A 17,802-nucleotide genomic window follows, 5' to 3' on the forward strand; every position below is an offset into this window, starting at 1 on the left:
ATAGTGTGCTGACTTTCTCAAATGCTAGTTATGCTAGTAGTGAAGTTGTCATGTGGACAGACTCAGGACCTCTGGTTAGCCAGGATGTTGCAGGCAGTGGTATTAGCTGTTGTCTTCTCCTTCCTGGGAACAATATTATTGTCATGAGTATGGCCTGAATTGGTTGGCCTCCAGCCAGGAGGTGGTGTCTTTTGTGTTTGGCTGCCAAGGCAGATAGAAAAATGCCATCAAGTGGGGCCAGGATGAGCTGAGACTCTTCTTGGGCTAGGCTTGTCACAGCCACTATGTAGGATGGGGAGGATGGTTTTCAGGCCGATGGGGTTATGTTCCAGAGGGGATTATGACTGCCTCTGTTGCACAGAATAGTTCACCAGGGAAGTGGAGAATAGCCAGTAGTGAAAAGCTTCACCCAGCTCCCACACAGTTGGTGAGCCCAATCTCACTTTGCAGTGCTGTGTTAACAGCACCAAATTTAGATCCAGGCATCCTGCTTGTGGAACTCAGTCTTGCTCCAGGCCATATACTTCCCCACTGAGAAAGCAAGCAAGGCTTTCAGGCCACACCCCTCCCTGTCTGCCCATAATGGCAGGAGCCTGGTTCCTGTGCTCATATCTGCTGCAGTTCCCATCCACCCACCAGATTCTGTTCAAGCAGGTTCATGCCCACTCAAAATTATCACAAAATTCAGTTGGAGGCTTCTTTCACCTTGTACCCCCTCCCTAATTCTGCTGGCTGCCTTCCCCGAGGGCCCCTGTGATATATAGTCAGGAATGGCTTCCCTGGGTTTGAGCTGGAGACTGGGAGTGCCTACAAGACTCTTCCTGCTGCTGCTTCTACTTTTGTATTTCACAAGGTTCCCTAAATCTGTTCCAGCTCTAGGTAAGGTTGAGTCCTTCTCTCATGATTTGCATTTTCAGATTCCCCAGTGAGGAGGTGTGTTTGGAGGCAGGTTTCCCCCACTTACACTTTGGGAACTCATTGCTTTTTGCCTCTCTCACAGTTTGCAGCAGCATGTCACTTCTTTCAAAGGATCTGTGAATTCTTTCCATTTTCTTGATATGATCCTGTGGTGGTTCTTGGAGAAAAGGTTCACAGTATAAGTCTCCACACACTGTTCTGTCCATCCAAGTGGGAGATGTATGTTAGCCTTGTCTCCTATCCGCCATCTTTCTGCTGTCGAATCCTTCTCTTTAGATAGCTGACATACCATCTTTTGTTTCTTCTGACTTGGTTCTATTCACTGACATTCCTCTCTATCAAGTGGATTTTTGAACTTTCATGGAAATTTATTCCCTATTTATATGGAAATAATTCCCAATTTATATGAAAAGCTTACAAAGTGATTCATTAACCAAGTATTTACTGAGGTGCTAAAACTATACACTAATGCAAGAGTGGCTGGCAAGTCCTTTGCCTTCATGGGGATTACATTCTCTTGTAAATGTCACATGATGGCCACTAGATTTAGGAATAAAGGACTCCAGCATGAAACACTGACACTTCTGCTGGAGAAATATTTTACAAACCATATATATTGAAGCCTAAACTCTGGTTTATTGGTAAAGGAGTAGCACTGATACTAGAATTTTGTGATCAATATGTTGGGATAAGAAGTCAGAAGACTTAGATCTGTGTTCTTTTTCTCCTGCTGGCTATAGGTTGTTTTAATCTCTGAGCTGCAATTTCCTCATCTATAGAATAGGTTAGACCAGATTAGTGGTCTTCAACTTTGGCTGTATATTAGAATCATCTTACTCTTGAACATTTAAATTAGAAATTTCAGGCCAGGTGCAGTGGTTCACGCCTGTAATCCTAGTATTTTGGGAGGCAGATATGGGCGGATCATGAGGTCATGAGATGGAGAACATCCTGGCCAACATGGTGAAACCCCATCTCTACTAAAAACACAAAAATTAGCTGGGCATGGTGGTGCACACCTGTAGTCCTAGCTACTCGGGAGGCTGAGGCAGGAGAATTGCTTGAACCTGGGAGGCGGAGGTTGCAGTGAGCCGAGATCGTGCCACTGCACTGCAGCCTGGTGACAGAGCAAGACTCCGTCTCAAAATAAATAAATAAATGAATTAAAATTAAAATTAGAAATTTCCCTGGGTGAGGAGGAAGGCAGAGGTATTTTTAAAGCTCTCAGGTGATACAATTCTGTTTTAAGGTAGGACTAAAAATCATGGGACTACGTCAGAAGTTCTAATTAGAAATCTACAGGTTAGTTTTCTCCGGGCATGTGTATAGTGCTTAAATGTCTTTTAAATTTGTTACCAACATAGAAAAAAAAAAAGATTTCTAGTTTCCCTTGAAAAATGGAAATATTAGGCAACAGTTGGGCTTATGTTTCTGAGTGGTAAAAATTAAACAAAGTAAACGAGTCTCCATTTCATTTGTTCCTGTTGCCTTCCTGGCTCTTGAAGGCATTGTCATTTGTGAAAACTAAACTAGATGGTCTTTAAAGTCTCCAATTATTTGAATTGCTTATTTCCACAGCCAGAAAAGAGATGGTAAACAAACTATACCTTTATCTATAAGCTAGTTGATTTGTGAAATCAAAAGGGACTTAATCTTTGAATATGGAAAAATCCCAGCTTCCAGTGGAAGAGGAACTCCATCTCATTAATAGCAGGACTCCACAGACTGCTATAGAATAGACACCCACCTGGGGCTAAGAGGGAGGGAGGCGGAAGAGGACTTAATTCATTTTCTGGGGATTTTTAATGAAGCTTTCCCCTCTTTCATTATTTCTTATTTGGGAGCTTGATCATTAGTTGGGATGTGACTGGCTTTCCCTAGGGAGCAAAAAGGAGATTAGCAGAGGTTTTGCTCACTTCTTCCTGTGATTTACTGTGGGAAGCCTCCCAGGTTCTTCCCTTCGCTTCTCTATGACCTTCATCTTTATGGTTTCTTGCTGTATCTCTCTGAGAGCAAGTACCTGGGTGAAAAAGGCTGAGTGTGTGGTTTATTGGCAACTGCCTGGCATTGGATTTAAGTGGGTATATTTGAATTACTAGAATTTTACGTTTTATAGGTTCAAAATATGCACTTGAATTTTGTAGGACCTCTTACCCAAATTGAATAATCCTTTGTGCCTTGTTAAATTTTAAAAAGTCACACTATCAACATTATGACATATGGTATATATGATGGTAATAATAAAAATAACACTTATTGTCCACTTTAATGTGCTAACAGTGTTCCAAGTGATTTGCATAAATGTCAAATTTGTTCCACACAATTATCCTATGAACTAAATGTTATTGTTTCCTGGTTTCTAGGTGAGGAACACAGAGGCTCAAAGCAGCTATTTGGTTTCTCTTATTTCAAAATTAGGGGAAGTGAGATACATTAACCTGTATAACCAGACCTTGTTAACTGTTTTTGGTAAATTCCAATGTGTATTGATTTTCACAAAGACAAAGCACACCACTGTTATATTAAATATTAATTTTTTCATAGTCCCTCAAGGTGCTTACTGGCTATATTGTTACTGTCTTTTGATGTTGTTTATACATGGTGGATTACAGAATTCCATGAACATGAAAAATCTTGACTTTATCCTAGCTTATTACCTATTCTTACCCCCTGCAAAGTAAAAAGTTCACAATAGCATTAGTAAGCCAAGCAAACTACTTATTAGCCACATGAACTTACTAGCCTCTCTGCCTCCGTTTCCTTGTTGGGAAAATGGACAATACCTAACTCAACTCATAAGGATATTTCTAGAATCAGGTGTAATATCAAATAAAAATATATTTCATTTTTCCTAGAAGATACCCATGTATATCTTAGGTACTGATGCATTCATTCATAGTGATGCAGGACATAAAATGTTTATTCTTTTGCTTAGCAACAACTATCCATGGAGATTTTTCCACTTTAGAGATTTAATTCCATTAAAGGTTTTTAGATTGATTGGACAATGAGAATGTTTTTGTCTCTCTGAAACTAAGGCTGAAAGTTGATTTCATTCTCACACTTGTTCCCAGCAAAGGCTCCTTCCATGCTATCACCATCTAACTGCTGCCAGGCTCTTTTCAGTGTAGATGTACAACACGATGGATTAATTTCTCTTGCTGAAGTCATTTCTACTCTTCATTGCCGAAAGGTTGTTTATTTGTGTGCTCAGCTTCTTGAATAAGTTGGCACATTCAGTGGATCTCCCCTTGTATAGCTCATACTCACTTGTCAGTAAAAGATTTGTTGTGTGCAGGAAGGGAGTTGGGGGGACAATAGCTCCTGCCTGCTAAGCAATCTAAATTATGAGTTGAGCCTTTCATTCATTGCTTTATATGTGGCTGTATGCTTGCTATTAACTAATTGTTGCTGTTTATGGGAAAAATAGTTGCCTTTTGAAAAGAAAAAACTGAAAAGAGGCATCCATATTCTTCTCAGGTCTTAGTCCATGGGTGAGTGGGTATGTGCATAAACATATCTATATACATGTGCATGGAAATATACATTTATATACATGTGGTATATGTGCATACTTAGTGTAACTAATGCTATATATAATTCATGTGGCAAATTCAATAAGGACAACAGTAACAAAAAGGCCAGGGAATGTAATCTTCTCCCCTGAATACTTCAGGTGCCCAAGAAACTTATTTGTCTTTCATATTGTGGAGTAAATAAAGTTTTATTTTAAAGCAACTTTCTCAGATCTTTTAAAAAAATGTTTTTAGGTACAGGGTCTTGCTCTATTGCCCAGGCTAGAGTGCAGTGGCATGATCATGACTCATTGCAGCCTGGAACTCCTGAGCTCAAGTGATCCTCCTATCTCAGCCTCCCAAGTAGCAGGGACTACAGGTGCAAGCCACTGTATCTGTCTAATTTTTTTCATATTTTTTGGACATGGGATCTGGCTATGTTGCCCAGGCTGGCCTTAAACTCTTGGGGTCAAACAATCCTTCTGCTTCTGCCTCCCAAGTACCTGGGATTACAGGCATGAGCCACTCAGATCCCTTTGTGTGGCACGTATAAAACCAATATTTTAAAACTCAGAGCAATCTTTTTTAATCCTTGGAGTAACCTTATGAAGACAGTAAATAACAAATGCTCTGAGATCTATAATCTCTACTACTTTAAAGATTTATTTAAAATTTTATGAATTTTTATTTTCATAATTAGTATTTTATATAGTTATAGTAAATGGTATTTTATAAATATATAAATACATTAATGTTTTTAAAATTTATTTTGGAGTTTTATGTTGGCTTCAAGATAATGTTAAGTCTTTTAAGGGTTACTTGTTAATACAATTTTCAGCTTTTATTTGTTCAAACTCAAGTAATGAAAATTTCTGCTTAAAGGAGAAGGTTTTACTTCCAGCCTTTTCAGGATTAACTTGAAAGAAAATGTCGTTAAACTAAAAAAACTATACATATTACACCACCAAATACCTGCTTTCTGGCACTAATAAATTAGTTTTTTGAATGCGTCCACCTTAGTAATGAATTATCTGCTTGCATATACTTCTGTTTTAAAGGATAGATACCATTTGTTACCTGTGTTTCAGTCACAGATTTTTACTAAACTTTGCTCCCTGGTATAAAACACAGAATGGGAATTTGCAGTATAATTGTGAAAAAACTCCATTTGTTTCCTATATTAAGAGCCTATAAGCAAGGTAGAGATGGTTAACTGAGGAAGTTGAATGATAACATCCAAGCTAAGAGCCAGTTCAAGAATACAATCCCATTCTCAATAGCCACAGACAGAATAAAATACCTAGGAATACAGCTAATCAAGGAGGGGAAAGACCTCTACAACAATAATTATAAAACGTTGTTCAGAGAAATCAGAGATGGCACAAAAAAATAGAAAAACATTCCATGCTAATGGATAGGAAGAATCAATATTGTGAAAATAGCCATACTGCCCAAAGCAGTTTACAGAATCAGTGTATGTCAAACTACCAATGACATTCTCCACAGAGGCAGACAAAAACTGTTTAAAAATTTATACTGAACCAAAGGAAAGCTCAAATAGCCAAGGCAACCCAAAGCAAAAACAACAAAGCTGGTGGCATCATTTTATCTGACTTCAAATCATACTATAAGGCTACAGTAACCAAAACAGCATGTCGCTGGCACAAAAACAGACACATAGACAAATGAAACAGATTAGAGAGCCCAGAAATAATGCCACACACCTACAACAATCTGATCTTTGATAAAGCTGACAAAAACAAGAAATGGGGAAGGACTCTCTATTCAATAAATGGGGCTGGGAAGCTAGCTAGCCATATGCAGGAGATTGAAGCTGGACCCCTCCTTACACCATATAAAAAATCAACTTGAGATACATTATAAACTTAAATGTAAAACCTAAAACTATAAAAAAAACCCTGGAAGATAACCTAGGAAATGACATTCTCGACATAGGACCTGGCAAAGATTTCATGACAAAGATGTCAAAAGCAATTGCAACAAAAACAAAAATTGACAAATGGAAAGTAATTAAACTAAAGAGCTTCTGCACAGCAAAAGATCTATCAACAGAGTAAACAGCCTACAAGATGTGAGAAAATATTTGCAAACTACACATCTGACAAAAGTCTGGTATTCAGAATCCATAACAAACTTGAACAAATCAACAAGCAAAAAACAACCCAATTAAAAAGTGAGCAAAGAACATTAGTAGACATTTTTCAAAGGAAGACATACATGTGGCCAACAAGCAGATGAAAAAATGCTCAGTCCCAAATGTCCATCAGTGACAGATTGGATTAAGAAAATGTGGCACATATACACCATGGAATACTATGCAGCCATCAAAAAGGATGAGTTTGTGTCCTTTGTAGGGACATGGATGCAGCTGGAAACCATCATTCTTAGCAAACTATCACAAGAACAGAAAACCAAACACCGCATGTTCTCACTCATAGGTGGGAACTGAACAATGAGATCACTTGGACTCAGGAAGGGGAACATCACACACAGGGGCCTATCATGGGGAGGGGGGAGGGGGGAGGGATTGCATTGGGAGTTATACCTGATGTAAATGACGAGTTGATGGGTGCAGCACACCAACATGGCACAAGTATACATATGTAACAAACCTGCACGTTATGCACATGTACCCTACAACTTAAAGTATAATAATAATAAATAAATTTAAAAATAAAATAAAATAAAATAAAATAAATAAAATAAGAAAAGGACAAATGCATTAAAAAAAGAAAAGAAAAAATGCTCAGTATCACTAATCATTATGGAAATGCAAATCAAAACCACAATGAGATACCATCTCACAAGTCAGAATGGCTATTATCAAAAAAAATGAAAAGCAGATGCTTGTGAGGTTGTAGAGAAAAGGGAATGCTTATAAACTGCTGGTGGGAATGTAAATTGTTCAGCAATTGTGATAAACAGTTTGGTAGTTTCTCAAAGAACTCAAAGTAGAATTACCATTAGACCCAACAATCCCATTATTGGACATAAACCCAAAGGAATATAAATCATTTTACCATAAAGACACATGCATATATATTTTCATTGTGGTACTATGACAGAGACACAATAACAAAGACATAGAATCAAACTAAATGTCCATCAATAGTAGACTGGATAAAGAAAACGTGATACATATATACCATGGAATACCACGCAACCATAAAAAGAAATGAGATCATGTCATTTGCAGCAACATGGATGAAGCTGGAGGCCATTATCGTAAGTGGACTAACACAGGAACAGAAAACCAAATACAACATGTTCTCATTTATAAGTGGAAGCTAAACATTGAGTACATATGGAAACAAGAGAACAGCAGACACTGGGGCCTACTCAAGGGTAGAGGGAGGGAAGAGAATGAGGATTTAAAAACTACCTATTAGATACTATGCTTATTACCTGAGTGGCAAAATAATCTGTACACCATACCCCTCTGACATGCCATTTGCCTATATAACAAACCTGCATAGTACTCCTGAACTTAAAAGTTAAAAGAAAAAACGAAAGATTAATGAGTGTGATACTGGAACAATATTATGATGCAGGACAATTTTTTGTGTGTTTGCTAGCTGGGCTTGAGATTTGATAAGTAAGTCCGATTGTCCTAATCCACTAGTGATGATGTTCTAGGCTTTGAAATTCAAACTACTACTACTCCACTTTGAGAGAGACTGCATGAGAATTGGACCCAGCCTGGGGCTTTAGACACCATAGTTCAAATCTTGGCTCTTATCATTTTTTAGTCACGTGTTGTGCACTGAATGTTTGTGTTTCCCAGCTCCCCAAATTCATAGGTTGAAGCCCTAACCTCCAATGTGGCTGAATTTGAGATTAGGGCCTGTGAGGAGCTGGTAAAAGTTAAATGAAGTCTTAAGGCTAGGTCGCCAATCCTATAGAGTTGGTGCTCTTACAAGAAGAGGAAGAGACACCAGAGTCCTCTCTCTTTGCTATATGAGGACATGGTGAGAAGTGGCCATCTGCAAGCTCAGAAGAGAGCCCTCACCAGGAACTTAAGTGTCTGGCACCTTGATCTTGGACTTCCCAACCTCCAGAACTGTGAGAAATAATTTTTCGTTGTTTAAATCACCCAAACTGTAGTATTTTGTTATGGCAGCCCAAGCCAACTAATATACCATGTAAGCAGGTTACTTAAATTTACTAAATACGTAAGTTACTTAAAATTTCCAATCCTGGTTCTAACTTTACTAGCTATCACTTTTACTAGCTAACACATTACATTTTCTTCAACTTGCCACATGCTTTTTTTGTGAGTTTTAAATGAAATTGCTTAAGTACTTTGTTTATCATGCTGCTGACATAGTAGGCACTTAAAGTTAGTTTCCAGGAAGTTTGGAATGGATCTTACTTATTTATGCAAATGGTTGACTCTGATGGTGCTTGTTCCTCTCTGGAAAGGGTTCAACTCCCATTAGAATAGTCCTATGACTGCAGTAATTTTGTATGTTAAACTTATATTTTTATCTGCAGAATGTTAAATCTGCAAACACCATCCATCAACCCAAAAGCAAAAAAGAGTGTTTCCTAATAGTTAATAGTTGGTAGGTTAATAGGAAATCTAGAAAAAAAAAGTTTAATAATGAAGGCTATATTAATACCCAGTCTCATTTGAGTGCCTGTCAGTAAGGAAATAGTTATCTTTCATTGTTAATCAATGAAGACCAATTGGCATAATTAGGGCTCTGGTGTGTTTTCTTCAAATGGTCTTCTAGGACCTAATTTAATATCATTCGAGAGGCTTAAAGAGGATCCCATGTTTCCAAATGTATCTTAGAGTCCTCAGCTGCCCAACATCCCACCATTAATCATGCTTTGCAGATGAAAAATTGAAGACTCCTTGTCTCTGAATATCTGGGATATGCTTTTATTCCTAGGATGAACTTCTCCTTCTTTGCCAATAAGGAAGAAAAAGGGACTGAGGTGATTTATAAGAGCAGTTCTAGTGAGTGAAATGTGGGTCCTAGCAAAGGAGGACACAGCTGCCCCTTGTAATAGTGGAGGGAAGGAAGGAGGCAGGCTGGCAGTACTTTGCCCTCCTCAACCCCAAACCCTATCTGTTTACCACAGTGGACCTTTTTTCTGAACTCTGACCTCATTATTTCATTCATTATCCACATAATATTCATCAATGTTCTCCAAGGCTTTTAGAATAAATCTTCAACATTTCTCCAAAAGTCACAAGGTCTGACACCTGCCTTCCATTTTCCAGCTTCATATCATAATCCTCCTTTTTGGCAGTGGCCACACTGATCATCTTCCAGGTCCACAAACTCAGCATTTGCTCATTGTGAACCCCTTACATCATGACTGTCAGCCCAATTGTCATTTCCTTGGGGAGGCCTTCCCTGAACCCTGGGAGTGGATCATATTCCCCTATCATGTGCTTTCATAGCACCATGAATGTCTCCTTGGTGGCAGTCCCCAGCAGGAGAATTCTGTGTTTATCTGTATGACTGTTACATAAATGTTTGTCTTCCTCCCAATAGTCTGTCAGCACTTTGGGAGCCAGTTGTGTTTTGCTCTTGATTCTACCTCCAGCGCAGGATGTCTCTTAGTATTTATGGAAGGGGACATGAAAAAAGAAAAAGTCTACTGCATGAAGATTTAATCCAGTGAGACTGAGGCCTGAACATCTAGCTTTAGGGAAGCCAGCTGCTAGCAGGACAGACTGGTAGGCACTAGGTGAGGAGAATGGAAAAACACAGGGAAAGAGCATCATTTTCTTTATTATTTTGCCTCTGACAGACCCCTCCAAGTAACAGATTCCAAAGAGATTGTGAACATTCTCCCTCTGGTATGGAGTCTCCTGTCCTGTCAGAAATATGGTACCCAGAGGCCAAAGCTGCTACATAAGCAAGTTGTCATGAAACTATTCCAGGACAGGTTTCAGAAGTAGGGTCTTAAAAATGAGTATTAAATCTAATGTTCACCCAGATACATTTCCAACCCACATATAGACACCGAATTTAGCAATGAAAATGGATGCTACTCTGTTAAGGATTTATTTGAAATGTTGGTTTTCTCTCGTCCATCTGATACAGATCATAGCTCTGTTTCTGTCATTAGATTGATTTTGATGTTTCTCAACACAGACTCTCAGAGATAAGTTTAATTTTTCAGCATGGCCATAGGAATGATGAAGTCATTCCTCATTAAGATGAAGTTAAGCAAAATTTAATAGTACTTGTTTAGGATTCCTTATTTACTTTTCTACACAAAAAGAGTTGCAAGGGGAAAACAAAAACTTTAGGTTTGAGTAACTTCCTTAATTCAAATATAGATTTAAACCACTTTGTCATAATATGCAAATGAACTATTGCTTTTTTCCCCACAGGTCTGTTTTCAAATAGATAATGAGATTATATAAATAATTACCTTATATAAACTTAAGGTTACTCATTATTGAAAGCAATTTTCTTTTTTTGTTTCTGGTTTATTATGGTTTAAGAGTGAGTCTTTGTTTTAGATACTTGAAAACAAAGTGTGTGTGTGCGTGTGCATGTGTATGTGTGTGGATATATACATCTAGGGAGGTCGTCAAATTCAAAAATTATAATACAAGGTTGTAATGTCAGCACTTCCTATTGCATAGTTTTATAATGGGGATATATAGCTATGCATTAAAATGCATTACTGAAATGGAAAATCAGGATGTGTTAAAAATGAATTAGTAATTATATTAAGATCTGAATGGGAACTAGCATACAATCTAACTTAAGTTTTTGAAAAATAAAAAAATCCAGAAAATAATTAATGATAAGTTAGTTTCAGTATTACACTGATAAATATTTCAAGAATAAGCTATAAAAAATGAGGTAGATTTATTATTTTAAGGTTCATACTAAAAGATTATAATATTTATTTAACTTTATTTAATTTAGAATAAGATTACTGTCATCTCTCTAAGCATTTATGTAATAATGTATTATTTACTTTTCCATTAAATATTACTGAGATAAATAAGGAGTCGTGGTGAATGAAATATAATTTAATAAGCAGGGTTTTCTTAGGTGAAAACTAGTCATGTCCTGCTATAAATGTATATTGAGAGAGAAGCTGAATAGACCAGCTCCATGATTTAGTCAATGACATGACTTCAGGGAAAATGTTTTTATGCCTTATTGGCCATATCTTTTAATACTTGCATTGAAAATAAAATTACATCCCAAGATTATGAGGGTTGTGAAATTTTATAATTAGATATTTAAGTCCTAAATTGATTAGCAGCAGTATAAACATAGAAATGGATTTTGGGTTAAATCTGAGAACTATTTTCTTATGCTAAAATTTGCATGCAGATGACAATAGGAAAATCAAATGTTTTCCTGGAAAATTTTCAAATGGGACAAATAGTCGTCTTTCTGGAAATATGAAATAAAGGGAGTGGTAGTGGTTGGACTATAAACCTCTTTGAAGGCCTTTTAATCTTTAGCTGTAATTCATGTTTTATCATCATTGAATTTTAAAAACAGAAAATACCTTAGAAATAATTTAGTGTTACCCTGTTGATACTACCAAAAAAAAAAAAAAAAAAAAAAAAAAAAAACAGTGCTCAGAGTCACATAACTTGATTCAGTCAGAGCTGGTGCTAGATGCTTAGTCTTCTGACTTCTAATTCAGTTTGCTTTCATTATCTACTACCTGCTGCTGACTCAGAGCTCCTCAGCTATCTGCAAGTGGATGTGTTTATTGAGCATTTACGATGTACATGTACTACTCTCAATGCGAAGGATGTAATGGTGAATGGGAGCTTACTTTCTGACTCAAATATTAGTTTTCTCTCTTTGTGTTCCAAATGAAAGTGTCCTTTTGCTTTATCTGAAGCAGGAAGTTGTAAGTTTGCTTATTTTACTTTTGAAATTTTAGAGAATTGGCAGTGGGGTCATGCCATCAGAAACACATACATGCAATGCATGGATGCACTGTGTGAATGAGCTCTCTGGAAGGTGGTAGATTATGGGAAAGAAGGAAGCTCAGAAAGAGAGTGAACCAAGTCAAGAGGAAAGAGAGAAGAAACAGGCAAGTGTGGAGCAGAGGAAAAGTAGGAGGGTCATGAATCCATTCTGCAGGTGTGTGCTGAGAGACTGGAAGAAGGAAAAGAACCAAGGAAGTCTCTGCCATGTTATCTTAGTTTTGTTAAGGGTATAAAGAGATTGAAGAGGGTTTAACTAGGCCATCCTTAACCCTAGGTAATCCCTAGAGTCCTTAGCAGAACTAATAATCTAAATTATGAATGTCTGTGTGTGCACACACACAGAATGCACTTGCTAATGTCTATCATTATGAGTATCTTCTGTCTTCTCCACTACAAGGAAAGGAAGGGAATGTGACCCTCTTTCCTGATTAGAAGTAACTAGGGCATAGTAACACAAATGGATGAATTAAACTGTTTGAAATGGTGCACTGGAATATATTTATTTTGGGGTAAATCATGAAGAAATGAAAAAGGAAGAGATTCTCTTTTGAGAAAAAGTTTGTTTCCTATTGTCAATTGAGCAACTCTGTGAACATTCTAAAGATAAAGAATGATTATTCTGTAAAGTGCTGGGATTTCTGGTGCTGTGTGACAAAGTTCGGTTCCTTTTGTCTAAGTTAGTTATAATAATCTTTAATGAAAAGCAGAGGGGTCCCCTGGTTTGGAACAAGTACCTGAGTCAAGAGTTGACAAGTGGAATAGCTGGGCCCAGAGGATTCTGTCGAGTTGACAAAGCCAGAACAGTACATTTGGACAGAAAGTTTGATTTTCTTATACTGAATGTGATGATCTTGAAGAACAGATTTTTTTTTTTTTTGCATGAAAATAAATCTTTATTTTCAGTTATTACCCACCAGTAAGAGAAAGTTAGGTTAAGGGTATAAAGGGATTGAAGAGGTTTCTACTTTTGCCCGGTCCTTAGTTTGAATAGCCTTCCACTCATCCAAAATCATCTCTTTTGGACCCTCCTCTTTCACCTCTTCAACTTCATTCTCTTTATTTTCAGTGTCTGCCACTGGATGATGTTCTTCACATTCAAGTGTTTCCTCAGTCACATTTGATTGATCCAAGTCACTGCAATTACAAGATATTTGTTTCTGAATGTATTTGGGGGACTCTGTTAATTCATCTTTGACAATTCCCCAATTGTGAGATCCGCTACCTCCATGTTACAGGTCCTTGTGCTTCAGGCCACTGTAATGTGAAAAACAAGATCTATCACTTCCACTATACCTATCAAATTCATGTTTGCCATGAGAATCAAATCCATCTCCTTGACCCATTGCACGTCCACTGCTCTCTCAACCTCTTCCAAGACCACCACGACCTCAAATAGGTCAGTCAATAATTGGTCTATCAACTGAAAATTCACCTCCTTCAACCTTTTCTTCAAGTGGCTTTTCAAATCTTTGTTCACAAGGTGGTCTCCTTTCTGGTCTTCTATCAATTATTTTCCCTTCACCCTGAAGTTGTTGATCAGGTCTTCTTCCAACTTGTCTTATTCCTTCTTCTTTTTTTCTTTTTTTTTTCTTTTTCCTCTAGGCAAGCTTTATTCTTCGATTCCTCTATCCAGGAAGGGGGCTGTTGGTTGCATTTTACCCAAATGGAATGCGATGGGAATTGGGAGCTTGAGTTGTTTGGAGAAGGAGTTGTCAATCCTAGCAAATGTCTATAGCTGGTGTGTGGTGTCCATCAATTCTTGAGGGCTTGGCCATGCAGACTAGGGAATGGTCAGAACAGAGTCATTCAGAGGTCTCCAGAGCTTTACAATATCAAGGTTCAGGGGGTATAGACAGTAAGGAAAAAGGCCATTTCCTATTTCTGTCCATTTTTGGTACAGTAGACAGTTAAGGTTTTTTCTTTTGACTAGCTTTTAAAAAATTACTTAGGAAATGGAAAGCTTATAAACATTCATAAGTGAATTGTTGAATTGTAACCCCAAGTGGTTTCCTTACCTAGTCACCACTTAACCAGAAATATTAGAATACACGGTTCAACCTGAATTCAACCAGGGGGATAACCTGCCTGTTGCTCAAGCAGTCATCAGAGTTTTTAAAAACAAAATTAAGCAAAAAAGACCTTTCCCCAAATACAATCATTACTACTTAGCTTTGTATGATCCATTCCTAAGAAAGCCACATTCCATTTCAGAAAACATGACTGCTTAAGGTTCAGTTAAAGTCCTTGCCTTCAGGTGCTTACTTTTAGTTTTCTTTAAATTAACTTCTGAAATGTTTATCTTATGTTTTGTGCTGCATTCCTGAAAACTGTAACCTTTAAGGACGTAGGCCTCATCTTTATAAAGGAGGAAGAAAACAACAAGGAGGTGTCTCATTTGGGAGGCGGAAGGTTATGACCAATGCTGGAAGTCTTCCTCTTCCTTACTTGTTATTCAACAAGATGGGTTCTATGGTGTCGCATGAGGTATGAGTTGGAAATGAAAGCTACACCACACTTCTTACATTCATAGGGCTTCTCCCCAGTGTGGGTGTTCTGGTGCACGGTGAGGCTCAACTTCTGTCTGAAGGCCTTCCCACACTCATTACACGTGTAAGGTTTTTCTCCGTTATGGATTCTCTGTTGAATAAGTAGGTATGAGCTACATGTGAAGGCCTTCCCACATTCATTACACACAAAAGGAAGATCTCCACTGTGAATTCTCTGGTGGACAAAAAGGCAAGAGAGCTGACTGAAGGTTTTCCCACATTCGCTGCAGTCATAAGATTTCTGTGCAGTGTGAATTCTCTGGTGCATAATAAGGTGTGAAAAACAACTAAAGGTTTTCCTATACTCTTTTCACTCATATGGCTTCTCACCAGTATGGCTTCACTGATGTACAATAAGATTTGCACTCTCGGTAAATGCTTTGCCACAATCGTTACAGGCAGAGGGCTTCTCCCCAGTGTGGATCCTCTGGTGGACAATATGGTTTGAGCTCCCAGTAAATATTTTCCAACACTCATGACATTTACAGCATTTTCTGTAATGTGGACTTTCTGGTGCCAAGCAAGTTGTGAGCTATAACTAAAGGTTTATAGTTAAACCTTTCACTGCACTTAAGGGTTTTTTCTAAGGAGTGGATTTTTTGATGTATGGTCAGATTTGAACTCTGAGTGAAGGCTTTCCCACATTTTGAGCAAATATAAGGTTTCTGTCCAGTGTGGATTCTCTGATGCACATCGAGGTTTGCACTGTGAATGAAGGCCTTCCCACACTCATGACATTCAAAAGGTTTCTCCCCAGTGTGGATTCTCTGATGCACAATGAGGTTTGCACTCTGACTAAATCCTTTCCCACATGCACTACAATGTAAAAGACTTTCACCCAGGCTGGGTTTTTGGATTTTTAACAGTGTCAGAATTAAGGGTGTATTTTCCCCCAGATTTCTTACATTTCTGATCTTCCTCTTCTTTGAAACTTTCAGGTAAGTGACAGTCATTCACTATCACTTATCTGAAATCTTTCATTTCACTCCTTATTCTCTGCCTCTTTAACATGTTTTCTTTTTCACAAGCTTGTCTTAACTCAGGTCCTTAAGAATCAGCTTTCTGGATTTTCCGAATATGATGAGGGGATTTTCAGCTTCCTCACATATTTCAGTTTTTGGAACCAGTAACTGAAGGTTCTTGGTTTCAGCACCCTTTCTTCCTCTTCTGATTCACCAGTCTGACGACCCTCCCCTGGGATCTAGACTTCCATGTTTTCAGAGTGCACTTGTTGGCTGGGTACCTGACCTGGGAAGTTTTCTTCTTCCTCCTCCTCCTTTTTCACCTTCACTGGGCCCCGTAGGGCTAGGGCCATGGCTTCTCTCAATTCTGCAGTCATCTCTGCTTAGCAGGGGAACGCCTATAGCTGGGAGCTGCCCAGCAGAGGTCAAACCCCATCTAAGCTTTATGTTTCAAAAGCTTCTTCTTGAGTTTCTTCCCAGGGCCAAGATGAGTACTGCCTATGTGGGCAGCTGAGAGGCCCGACCTGAGTTCACTGGCTCTGCAGCAGGAGGCTGAGGGACCGGGACCTCAGCGCCTACTGGCACGAGAACGATGACCCATATTCCTTCCTTCTTAAGCGCCAGAGGCGGCTGCATCTCCTCTTTCTTATCAACCGCGCCACGCTGGGGTGGCAACGGATTCTTGCGGTCTTTCTGGGGCTCCTTGCGCAGCTAGCTATTTGCCTGCCCCCTTGGAGTTGGTCTGGGCCGCAGCCTGAGCTGCCGTTCTTGGCCCCAGGGCCCCCAATGCCGCCCCTGCCAGCTTGCTTTTTCTTGTTCTCCGCTGCCTTCAGCACCTCGAAGGGGTCCGATTCGTTGTCAAATAACTGGTCCAATCGGTTGATGACCGCGCAACTGAAGCCTTCCTGTAAGTGCCCAGGCATGATGATTGCTCGGCGGCACATTCCTCCACGGATTGCAGCGGGCTGCGCGGAGCCAAGAGCGCCTGCTTCAGCTCATCCCACAAGATCAAAGAGCAAATTTTTAAAAATTTGCCAGTAAATGTCAGGCAAGGTAAATTTCAAAATGAATTTTTAACGTCTCTAAAATGGAGTTATGTTTGATTATGAGTTTATGACGAATTAAAAGATAGTTCTAGATGATATTATTCTAGAAAGCTTCTTGTTCTGGGAAAGAGAGAGAGTTTGGAAACTTGAGATAAGACCTTTATTGTCTATTTTATTATTTACTGCTAACAAACTGCATTTTCTCACTGTTCATTGGAATAGGTGGGTTCAGGGAACTTAAGAAAGCCTAATGGGAAGTGGGAAAAGTAAATTATTTCGTATATTTTTATGTGTGCAAACAGTTGATAAAGGAGGAAGTGTAGTGGTGGGGTGGATCATGCATATTGGGATAGAAGAGATAGTATAATTATTAACAATTATACTGGACATTTTGGATTAAGTCCTCCAAATTTTCTTATTTTTGAGGGTACAAGTCACTATTTACACTATGGTAAGCTGCATGCAAATATCTGAGTACCTTTCTGTTCCTACCTTCAGCTGGGCCAGCACTAAGCTGAAATAGCCTATACTTAGATGTTTTTCTGAGGAAGTACGTTTTTCCTTTTCCCTCAGATTCCTGGTGCCTGGTATAGCACTTTTTTGATTTGCTCTTGTTCTGGCAATAGGTCAACTGGCTCTCATGGTCCTTAACATTTCAGGTAAATAATTCCAACAGTTGTGACTGGAAGGAATCCAAATCAACTCAAGGCATCCACTCTATGTTCAAAATGCCATGTTTTGAGTGATTTGTCCTTTGGTTAGTAACTTTCAAAAATATGAGGACTGGAAGGAAAAGATACTATTTGAGGAACTAATGGAAAAGCAAGCAGTTTTTGATACACTAAGATATTCCCT

At 38.6% G+C, this 17,802-nt stretch overlaps 1 protein-coding gene and 2 pseudogenes across 2 annotated transcripts in view; 1 reads left to right on the forward strand and 2 right to left on the reverse strand.

Annotated features, from left to right (window-relative positions):
• GHR (growth hormone receptor) overlaps nucleotides 1-17,802 on the forward strand; it is a 313,850-nt gene that overhangs the window by 37,266 nt on the left and 258,782 nt on the right. The gene's annotated exons all lie outside the window — the stretch shown is intronic.
• Nucleotides 13,326-14,748, reverse strand: LOC697609 (SERPINE1 mRNA-binding protein 1 pseudogene; annotated as a pseudogene).
• Nucleotides 14,842-16,278, reverse strand: LOC106998734 (uncharacterized; annotated as a pseudogene).

The sequence above is a fragment of the Macaca mulatta genome, chromosome 6, assembly GCF_049350105.2.
Source record: "Macaca mulatta isolate MMU2019108-1 chromosome 6, T2T-MMU8v2.0, whole genome shotgun sequence".
NCBI classification, from domain to species: Eukaryota; Metazoa; Chordata; class Mammalia; order Primates; family Cercopithecidae; genus Macaca; species Macaca mulatta.